The sequence below is a fragment of the Callorhinchus milii genome, unplaced genomic scaffold (assembly GCF_018977255.1).
Source record: "Callorhinchus milii isolate IMCB2004 unplaced genomic scaffold, IMCB_Cmil_1.0 Scaffold2, whole genome shotgun sequence".
Lineage (NCBI taxonomy): Eukaryota > Metazoa > Chordata > Chondrichthyes > Chimaeriformes > Callorhinchidae > Callorhinchus > Callorhinchus milii.
Genome location: NW_024704743.1, coordinates 75,846,471 through 75,856,495, shown reverse-complemented (window position 1 = coordinate 75,856,495; position 10,025 = coordinate 75,846,471).

Sequence of the window (10,025 nt, the reverse complement as noted above, 5' to 3'; positions counted from 1 at the left end):
AGCAACGCAGGTTAATAAGGCCATAAAAAAAGCAAACCAGGCATCGGGGTTCCTTTCTAGAGGGATAGAAATGAAAAGCAGGGAAGTTATGGTAAACTTCTATAAAAACATGATTAGACCACAATTAGAATACTGTGTGCAGTTCTGGTCCCCACATTATAGAAGGGATGTAGAGGCACTGGAGAGGATGCAAAGGAGATTCACAAGTATGATCCCAGAACTGAGAGGTTATAGCTATCAGGAAAGGTTGAACATGCTTGTGGAGGGTAAGGGATGATCTGATAGAGATCTTTAAAATTATGAAAGGTTTTCATAGGGTAGACATAGAGAAGATGTTTCCACTTGTGGGGGAGACCAAAACCACGGGCCATCAATATAAAATAGTCACAAATAGATCAAATAGGGAAGTTAGAAGAAATTTCTTCACACAGAGAGTAGTGGGAATGTGGAACTTGCTACCACACAAAATTGTTGAGGCAAATAGCATAGATGTATTTAAGGGGAAGCTAGATGGGTACACGAAGGAGAAAGGAATAGAAGGTTATGCTTGAAGGCTTAGTTGAGGAAGGACAGGAGGATGCTCATGTGGAGCTTAAGCACCAGTGTAGACCAGTTGGGACGCATAGCCTGTTTCTGTGCTGTATATTCTAATGTAAAAGGTTTTGCCAAGTTCAGTTGGCAGCAAACTTGCCGCTGAGTCAGAAGGTTGTGGGTTCAAGCCCCATATCAGGACTTTGAGCTCATAGTCAAGGCTGAATACAGGGCTGGGGTACATTGCTGGAGGAGTCCTGCATTAGCAGAGGTGCTGTCCTTCAGATGAGGTCCCGTCTGCCTGAAGGGCGGAACATCTCCTATCCCTCCAATAATGAACAGTGAACATTACTGACAGACTCCACAGAGAACTCTATTAGTGGATTTCATGCCACTATTTGAAAAGATAGAATTGATCATTCACCTCATGGCTGTTTGTGGGACATTACGGTGTGTAAATTGACTGTGCATTCACTTCCTAATGCAAAATCCACTCTATTTTACAGAATAGTATCAAATGCAAATTTATTGTTTAATATTTTCAAAGAAACCAAAAGATTTGGAATACATTTATAAAATAGATGTTTAAAAGATGGGTGAAAAGTGAAATATTGGAAAAGAAAATTGCAATAGGCATTAGGGGAAATCCAAGGAGCAATGCATTACACATTCAGCAGGGTTCCTTAAGGATGAAAGATGTAAGGTCTTGCAGAGGTGAGAGAACAGTATGGTGGAGCCTTCAGATATTTTTCTATAATAGAGTTCTCAGTGGAGTCTGTTACTAGTGTTCACTGTTCATTACTGGAAGGATGTGGGATGTGCATGGAGAAAAGGCAGAGCAGCAATTAAAATGTTGTTTAAGAAACCCTGGGATCACCAAGTAGTCATAAAATGAAAACAGGTGGAATACATCCTAATAACTGAGGGCTGTAGAGAAATTGAGCTTTTAATGTTTAAAAAGGTCAGATGTGTTATTGTAGAGCATTATAGCTTTCTTCTCTTTAAATCAAGTGGAAAACCTTAGAGGCTATTGTAAGGGAAACATGTCTCACTGAGTAATGCATCACACAAATCAGGGGAAAAATTCCACGTTGTTCTATTTGTTCTATTTTCTTAGTGATTCAGAGTGTGCAGGATTTGGCAAATTCTTAAAAGTAAATTCTTAAACGCAGTCTTAATTTTGAAGTCGTATTTTTCTCAAGGCGCCTTTAAGAACTACAGCTTCAAAAATTAACTCTGAATTTAAAAATTTGACAAATTTTGCTGACTCTGAAGTGCTAAGAAAAGAAAATGTCGAGGTGCAGGTGGAATTCTACCCTCCCCATTCCGAAAAGTGCGAGACTGGTTCCGGTTTTATGCTAGTTAGCTGATCTCAACAAGGGTAGTAATGGGCTTCTACAATTAGCTGTGCTGGACAGGTGGGAAAGTTGACCAGTTTTTCCACTCTTGACCCTTGTCCAGTATCTGTCCTGATTTTCCACTGTACGATTACAGATTGGTTTGGATGAAGAAGGCTCTTCGGCCCATTTGATCTTACCCTTCCAGAAGACCCAGCCTACCCTTTTCCCATCACAACATCAAGGCGTTTTTTAAATAAGTCCAGTGTCCTAGCCTCAACCACCTTTCCTGTCAAAGACAGATTACACCGGATCTTTGCTCAAGTGAAAGCCCAAGTACAGCTTGCCAGTGAAAACCTTGGGAGTAAAAAGATCACCGACTCTCATTCAGGGTCACAGATGAAGAAAGGCCGCAGTGTGTACGTGTGTCTGTATATTTTTGGTTTACCAATCTCCCTTCAGGATTTTGCTGCATATCACAGAAATGCTTACTTGCAAAATATATTGAATGTTGAACCCACTACCAGATGTGTTCTAATATGAAAGGTGTCATGTAATTGCAAGTTATTGTATTAATGCAGTTAATTTACCACTCTTAGTAAATTGTGTTTGCTTAGCTGATCTCAGCAGTAATCTGGGTAAATTCAAGGAGAATATCTGCCAGGATTGCAGCTCCCGAATGATAACATACAATTGCTGTAGGAGATGACTTTGCTTGGCTGAAGTCGTGAGCCCACTGAGTCCCACTGTTCTATACTTATTGTGTATGAGTATACAGTAATGCAACAAACCTCCAGCCAAAAAACTCCAGCTGTATTTTTTAGAAAACGACAGTTCTGGATGTGTTGATCAGTAAACTAATATCAGACACTTGGCTGATGTCCCAGGATTTTATTACACTGTAAAATAAAATCCATGGCTCTTTCATTTTCATCTGCCCTAGAGCCAATGATTGCGGTGTGAACAAAATCACCAATTTATTGTGTTGTTTTTTTGTTCTTGCAATTGAGAATATAATGCTAACAGGACAAAGTGAAGAATGGAGAAAAAATAGAGGCGGCCACTGGTCTAATATGCAGTGCCAATTGGCAAGTAAGCTACCAACATTAATTAAGGAATACATTTGTCGCATTGCAAGCTATACTTATAACAAGTCTTATGGTCCTGTGTTATCTATGTCATGTGATTTGATATGGAAGTAATAATTTTGGTCAGCAGAAGTGGTTGTCTGACATACCCTAGCATCATGCTTAAGAATATCCATACCAGACTGAGAATTGCGCCTTCTGTTTACCACCTACACATAGAAATTTCCCTGCATTTGATAACGCAAATGCACTCTCCCTGAAGAGAGCTGGCCAGATCTCAGAGTTGTGTTGGGGTACTGCTACAATTCAACCAGCTAAAATGGTACAGCTTGCCATTAAAACCATTGTCTAGTAATCTTCCTGCTGCTTATCCAGCTAGGACCACCCTGGCCATTAGGGCCTTGGTTTGTAGGGTTAACAAAAGCTTTCATGATAGGTAAACTTTGAAGATGACAATGACATTTGTTGTTGATGGTACATTTTCACAGAGCCAGCAATGGTTGTTTCTAACATTTTCAAACCAACCAAGCCTTAGATGAAGGACATCTGCTTCATCGGTAAAATGTCTTACATCTCAGTCAGAGAAAACTGTGTTATACCCCTAATGCCCATTAATAAATAACAGAACTTTAGAGAAGTAATCTGTGACTTTTGATAATAGCTAGTGAAGAATTTTTTTTTTAACTCTCACTGCACAAAGCCAAGTCTTTAAATATATGAAAAAAGAAAAACAAAATTATATGAATTCATCTGAGTATACACTTGGGAGAGAATGGCATATGTGAAACATAACTGATCTTTTTTGTACAGGGTTGAAGTATAATGCTACCTTGTTTAATAGAAGTGGAGGATATTCCTAACCCTTTCTTTCCTTAAGACTGGACAGAGAGTGCCATATTTTCCTTACAACAACAACAACAACAACAACAAACAACAACATTACATTTATAGAGTGCCTTTCACATTGGGAGGATGTCCCAAAGCGCTGAACAGTCAGAACATTTGGGGCCCGAGCACGGGGGAGGGGTGCTGTAGGGGTGAGGGAAGGCAGAGAGGTGGGAGGAAGACCAAAGGCACGGTCGAAGAGAAGGATCTTGAGACCGGTCTTGAAGGATGCAAGGGAGGAAGCGAGGTGAAGGGACCGTGGGATGGAGTTCCAGAGTGTGGGGGCAGAGAGGCTGAAAGCCCGGCCTCGGATGGTAGGGCGGGTCGGGCAGGAGACATGGAGCAGGCCAGAGCCTGATGAGCGGAGGGAGTGGGCAGGTTGTTAGGGAGTCAGCAGGTCAGAGAGATAGGAGTATCACTTAAAGAGTGATAGTAAATTGATGCCCCCACAGCCAGAATAAAAGCCTTTGTTTGTTTAAGTATAACATTGCACCAAAACTGAAGCTGCAGAAGATGGGGGTGAAACCGGCTAAACCTACCTCTTCAGCGACGTCTATTGTCACCTCCTCTTTCCCCCCCTCTGCCTCTCACCTTCCCTTTTCCCCCTCTCCCTCTCTCTGATTTGGTACTCAATCCTGTCATTGTGAGACTATCCTATGTGAAGGGTACAAACTATATGCAGATTGTTTTTGTTGAAACAATTCTTTAGATATTGCGGTTGGACTGGGTCTGTAATTAGTTAAATAAACTATTAATGCACAAAGGCAAATTATACAAGAACATTGCTTATGCACAATAATAATCCTTATATTTTACATAGTGCTTTTCCCATCAGGAGAATGTCTCAAGCACTTCAAAGGAAATCCTGTAAGGTGGAGTGATATCTTTTCAAATCTCTTCATGCCCTCGCAACTCCCTACTTATCCAATCTGCTTAGCCCCCACTGCACCACCGGTTGCCTCCGCTCGGCAGGCTCCAGCCTCCTGTTCGCCCCTCGTCCCCTCCGCTCCACCATCGGTGGATGTGCTTTCAGCCTCTATGCCCCGAAGCTCTGGAATTCCATCCTTCAATCCCTCCACCTAGCCCCCACCCTCCCCAGTTTCAAATCCCACCTAAAGACCTTCCTTTTTGATCGTGCTTACAGTCACCTCCCACTTCCCTCTGCCCCTGGCTCGGGGTCAGACTCCATATAAATGCAAGTTATTGTGGTTGTGACTGTGTATGCTTTAAATAAACAATGCGTTTCTACATGCCAAGTCAGAAAGTTGCTCCTGATAAACAGGAAATTTCACTGTTGGAACCAAATCAAAAGCTACAAAAGTATTGCAGGGAAATGCACAACAACAATTGGAGAAATAAATGAAAAACAAACAATCTAACATTTAAAAACATTGCTTCAACTTTAAAATATCAATGTATTCTCTCTCATTGTAGGTAAATGAATTGTTTAGGCAAGTGGATTGATGTCTGGCTTTCGTGAAAGAGACTCTGTATTTGTTTAAATCAATTTGCAGTCAGCCTGATGTTTTGGTGGCGATGAGTGCAAGGGGTAATGATTACTTCCAGTTATGAAAGAAACCTAATGTGGAACAGGAAGAATGTAGTTAAATATAATAAAATTATTTTCCAGAGAAAACTTGGGAAGGATGCCTAAGAAAAGGGACATCATTCTGAGTTAATAATATCAGAATTATTGTGAATTCAAGCAACAGTCACTGTTTGTCTCTCCATCCATTCTATAAACTCCAATGGATCGTGGCAGTGATTAAAGCTGGAATCTAATAAGGAGATCAGATGGTATCAAAGGCTGTGAGAGGAAAAACGGAATGGTCTGGTGACCATTAGTGAATTGGTTGGAGCACTCGCCTCATAAGCGAGAGGACCTGGGTTTGATTCCTGGGCAGGACAAAATGTTAGGCAAATTTCCTTACTCCACATGCCTGTTTACCTCGCCGTAAGTAGGAACCTGTTTTTTAGTCGATTGGCACATCACTTTCTGGGGGATAATATTCCCTGCAAAATAATAACAATTGGGTCACTCAATCCACGACAGTTTGGGAGGACACTGCTGTGTCAATTAGCTGCTGTGTTTCACCCACAAAATATACAGTCAATTCACTTTACAGTATATTCCGTGAAGCGCTTTGAGAAATCTCAGTGATGTGACAAGGCGCTATATCAAATGCAAGGATTATTATTATTATTAAATCATTGAAACCCTGAGATGAGACTTGAAACCTTGAACATATTCCATGTTATTTGTAATGAATATGCTCTCAGTTTCTTTAGTGCTAAACCTCATTGTCTTTATGGGTGCCCCTGGCATTTTAGTACCACGTCTGTGATGTAGAGTGAAACTCAAGATTGAGAGTCACCAGGTAATTGCTACAGGTTTGTTAAGAGAGTATACCATTGACCATTGGCCATTTTACTCTGAGTATATCTTATGGGTCNTTTTTGGATAGTTGGGTGACTGACACATGCGAAAATCCATTACAGTGCCATGCTTAAGTATACAAATCAGACATTTGGAAATACACGTGACTGGAATTAGAATGCTTTCCCCAGATGGACATTTTCTGCTTCCCTAAATTCAGAGGGTATTCAGCACAGGTTGGCAAGAGTCAAGGCTTGGGGACCCCAGAGTGGGCGTTGGGGTACTGCTGGAGTTTAATCAGCTAAAAACACATAGCTTGCCTTTGAAAGCACTTCCTGCTGCTTTTAGCCACTACAACCCGAAACTATGGCACTCTCTTTCTCAATTTCTTTGCCTTGCCTCCTCCTTATCCATCTTCAGATCACACCTGAAGACTTTCCTCTTCGACTGTGCCTACTGTCATCTCCCCCTTCCCCCCGACTTGGCTTCACGCTCCGCCAATGTTAAGCGCTCCATTACCTTGCGTGAAGGGCACTATATAAAATTTGTTGTCGTCCTGCTGAAACCACCCTACACATAAATGGTATGAATTAGAAAGTAATGAATAATTTGCATATTTAAAGTATTAATTACTTTCTAATTCATATAACTTCCTGGTGATTTAAGAAATTAGGCGATATGGGGAATGAGCTTGAATATGGGATTAATAAAAATAAGTGGTTGATTTAGTACAGGCAGCATTGGTGTTGATTGCATGGCCCCATTGTCCTCTTTCTATGCTGAAAATGACTTCTCCTATAATCAGCTGTGTTATTATTTGATGAACATGAATTCATTGTTGTATTGTTTTGCCTCTTAAGGTTGAGACTGTTAAACAAAACCCTGTTTGTTATTTCTGTCCTCAGACGGTCTGAGCTGCTTGTACCTGTGCATCACAGAAACTCTAGAGAAGTGATCTTGTGATGTGACAACAGCTGAAAGTGGTCGCCCCCTTTTAATAATAATAATCCTTGCATTTGATACAGCACTTTATCTTGTCATTTGAGACATCTCAAAGCACTTCACAGATACACTGTAAAGTGGATTAATTGTGTATTTTGTGGAAGAAACTTTGGAAACAGGCTACAGAGGGTGTTCGATAAGTTGAAACCAGATAAATATATAAAATGGTGACATCAATAATAGTGCTTCAGTGAAACCAATTGCGAGTAATGACGATGTGTATTAGTATCTTCTATTATATAAATTTCTAGAGAAGAAAGCATTTAAACTGGATAATTGCTACATAAATTACATAATGTCATTGGTGCTTTATTAAAAATACAGTGGGAACTGTACTTGTCCATCATTTCTAATTTTAATTTTAACAGATTGGATGATAAAAATCTTCTGCACTGATTTCATAAAATCTCAAGAGAGGTTCAGATGATGGCCCTTATAGAATGTTCACCTAATACACCATCACATCTTTTTCTTATATGAGTTCAACATCTTGGCCTATACCATCCTTCCCAGTAACTAGCTCCAGCTGTTGATCATTTTCCATGTAGAAGAAGTACTTTTTTGATGTCATTTTTAAAAATTACCCTCGACTCATCCCTTCCCTCGTCTCCATCAAGGTTTGTCTCAACCTTCTTTTTTAACCGGTCATCTCTTTCGCTTGTCTTCCTTCGGTGATTAAGTGGACACTGACAATCACATTTGCACTATTCAAAAGGAGAAGGGGGTTTCTCCCAGTGTCCTGGACAACAATCCCTCCCAATCAAATTGATCATTCATTTCATGGCTGTTATGGACATTACTCTGTGCAGATTTGCTGCCTCATTTCACCTACAAAAAATAGACAGTCACTACACTTTATAGTAAATCCTGTGAAGTGCTTAGTGATATACTCCTGACTTGAAAGGTGCTATAGAAACTGTAAGTATTATTATTGTTATACATGGACTTAGTTAACCTCTGCCATGTTCTCTGTGTGGATACTGTGATTGGTCTGTGTTCCTGAGGATAGGGAAGGGAAAAAAATCAGTGTCCTGGGATGAATACAGGACAGCTTAGTACAGTAGAAACCCAGTTTGCAGGCACCTTGGTAATCCAGCCATCTCAAAATTGCGGGAACATTTTCAGTCTCTTTCATTGTCTGTGTTAAAAGATAGGCTGTCGCTTCAGTAAACCAAGCAGCTCACTATTCAGGACAACAACCATTGATTGCAGCTGCTACAAGTGCCCTCTTCCGGTACAAACACGGTACAATACTCCACTCTGCTACTAACCTCTGCGCAGTGCACTAGGCCTCGGGCCACTCGCGCTGTTTGCTTGATGCTGATACTGTGGGTGGAGTGGGCTCTGATCATGGATGCGTGGCACGGGGAATGTTGGGATCGCGGAAGCAGTGAAAGTAGAAAATCAACTTTGCCTGGCGCCCGCAGCCTAACCTGAGCTCCTGCGGAGGAGTTTCTACAAGGGATCAGAGACACTAAGGAACAGGACCCACAGGTGAAGGAACAGGAAGAGCTACTGACAACATCAAAGACCCCTCTCACTTAAGCTGATGCACTGGGTTTGTAGGGACAAGTGAAGGACTTTTGCCCTGATCATGGATTCAGTGTGTGGCAAATGTTAGCTGATGCTGAGGATCAGCTGCAGGCCAAGGCAGTGCAGGTTAAGTCAGTAGCCAGACACACAACACTGGACTCTTTCTTCAAGAAATTAACATTTTCTGTTATTTTAACTTCTCATGTGAACTTTGAATAATGAAATCTAAGATCTGTTTTAAATGTGACAATGCGTTTATTTTAGAGAGATTGCAAAGTATGGTTGTTGAATGTTCATCTTATGTAATTTTAAAGATCACTATTTTACATAGAATTACATGGAATATACCGTACAGAAACAGGCCATTCGGCCCAACTGGTCTACGCTAGTGCTTAAGCTCCACATGAGCATCCTCCTGTCCTTCCTCAACTAAGCCTTCAAGCATAACCTTCTATTCCTTTCTCCCTCATCTACTTACCTAGCTTCCCCTTAAATGCATCTATGGTATTCGTCTCAACTACTCCTTGTGGTAGCAAGTTCTACATTCCCAGCACTTTCTGGGTAAAGAAGTTTCTTCTGACTTCCCTACTTGATTTATTGGTGACTATTTTATATTGATGGCCCCTGGTTTTGGTCTCCCCCACAAGTGGAAACATCTTCTCTATGTCTACCCTTTCATAATTATAAAGATCTCTATTAGGGCACGCCTCACCCTTCTCTTTTCAAGAGAAAAGAGTCCAAGCTTGTTTAGCCTTTCCTGATAGATATAACCCCGCAGTTCTGGTATCGAACTTGTAAATCTCCTTTGGACCTTCTCCAGTGCCTCTATAGCCTTTCTATAATATAGGGACTGGACCTGTACACAATACTCCAAATGTGGTCTAACCAAGGTTCGATATAAGTTTAGAATAACTTCCCTGCTTTTCATTTCTATCCCTCTAGAAATTAATCCCAACTCTTGGTTTGCTTTTTTTTATGGCCTTATTAACCTGCGTTGCTACTTTTAGCGATTTGTGTATCTGTACCCCTAGATCCCTTTGCTCCTCTACCCAATTTAGATTTTTATTTTCCAGGCAGTATGTGACCTCCTTATTCCTCCTACCAAAATGTACCACCTCACACTTATCTCTATTAGTATAGATTATCCATATGTCCTATTACATTTCAGTAATCTGGTCACCTCACTATGTAGGTCACTTTTGCCCAGTCACTTGAGTGACCGGATTAGTGAGGTTCTACTGTATTTAGACTGTGCAAAATGCAGATCATTTT